The sequence below is a fragment of the Chrysochloris asiatica genome, unplaced genomic scaffold (assembly GCF_000296735.1).
Source record: "Chrysochloris asiatica unplaced genomic scaffold, ChrAsi1.0 scaffold00335, whole genome shotgun sequence".
Taxonomy (NCBI): domain Eukaryota; kingdom Metazoa; phylum Chordata; class Mammalia; order Afrosoricida; family Chrysochloridae; genus Chrysochloris; species Chrysochloris asiatica.
In genome coordinates this window covers 1,716,489-1,718,378 of record NW_006408853.1, presented here as the reverse complement: position 1 = coordinate 1,718,378, position 1,890 = coordinate 1,716,489, and positions in this window count along the sequence as shown.

The window sequence follows — 1,890 nt, the reverse complement described above, 5'->3', positions numbered from 1 at the left end:
TGTTTCTACTTATTTTGAGTTGTGCCCCATTAGCAAATGAAGGTCCTGAAAGCTTTATTCCATGTGCATTATAATTGTAAACTCTACTTTGAGGAGGCAGCTCTTCCTCAGTCATATATTGAGTGCCTTCCAACCTGACATGCTCATCTTCTGGCAATACATCTGACACTCTTCTGGTGCTAATCATAATGTTTCAAGATATAGTATTCTTATGCTGAATGTGTTCTACTGCTATTTGCAAGTTTTTTAGTGTCTAAACATTCAGAAATAGTTTACTTCTCCTTCTTCCTAGTCTGTCTTAGTCTGGAAGCTCATCTGAAACCTGTCAACCATGGGTGACACTTCTGGTATTTAAAATACATGTAGCATAACTTCCAGCATTAGAGTCAACACATAAGCCACCAGTATCTGACAAACTGATAAAAGATTGGTGGAGCACAGTATATACCCAGCTAATTTTATGCATTTATGTTTTAATACTGCATTTTTATGCTTGTTTACATTTCTCTCAACTGCAAATGGTACCAGGTGTAGTCTGTAAGTGTTTGTGTGCGTAAGTTTTGATCAATTTTAACTTTGTATATAATAATTTTTAATAGTGAGTAGACTAAATATCAAGGCCAACAGTGGTAAATAACCAGCTACTCCTCAAAAATCCTATACAGGGTCGTTGAGTGAGAATAGACTCGAAGGCACTCAGAAATGAGTTTTTTTTTCAAATTCTCATGAATCTCCAAAAATGTTTCCACAGTATCTATTTTGAAAATTCATCTACATGTGGACACATGCAGTTTAAGCATATGTTGTTTAAGGGTCAACTGTATTTACATGGTTTCATGTGGTTAAAGTGGTGGTATGAGCTCTGCAGAAGGTGTGACTCACTTGCCAGGATTGACACATCCTGCTGAAGCAATTGGAAGAACAGCTGCACTGCCTCCAGCACTGCAAACCCAGGTCAGTGGCCAGGCTGAAGCAGCAAAGTCAGAGACTGACTGTGAGGTTCATCCAAGCTCTGGGACTCAGTCAACCATTGACCAGCACCCACTCCACTTCCTCCCCTGGCTACAACTTGTGCCATGTTGCAGCATTGCTAGGAACTCATGGGCATGGAGTAGGGGCAATACAATGGCATTGGACAATGGGCCACTCTCTGGAAACCATGTACTGCCCCTCCCCCTCCACAGGACTGACAGACAACAAAGAACGCTGAGAAGAGTGTTGTTGTTGTTGTTAGGTGCCATCGAGTCTTTACCAACCCATAGTGACCTTATGTACAACAGAACGAAACACTGCCCGATCCTGGGCCAACCTCACAATTGTTACCACACTTGAGCTCATTGATACTACCACTTGGCCTATCCATCTGACTAAGGTTAGTCACTTTTTCTCTGACCCTCCACCTTACCAAACATGACATCTTTCTCCAGAGACTGGTGCCTGCTCACAATATGTCTGAAGTATGAGAGACGAAGTGTGGCCATCCTAGGCTCCAAGGAGCACTCTGGGTACACTTCTTCCAACACAGATCTATTTGTTCATTTGGCAACCCATGGCACATTCAATATTCTCCTATAACATCATATCTCAAAGGCATCAATTCTTCTATGGTCTTCCTTATTTATTCACTGTCCAGCTTTCACATGCATATAAGGTTATTGAAAGCACCATGGCTTGGGTCAGGAGCACTTTAGTCCTCAAGTTGACATCTTTGCTTTTCAACTCTTTAAAAAGTTCCTGTGCAACAGATTTGCCTAATGCAATACGTCGTCTGATCTCTTGACTTCTGCTTCCGTGAGTGTAGATAGTTGATTCAAGAAGAAAGAAGTCCTTGACAACTTCAATCTTTTCTCTGTTGATAAGAATGTTGTTTATTGGTCCAGTGATGAGGGT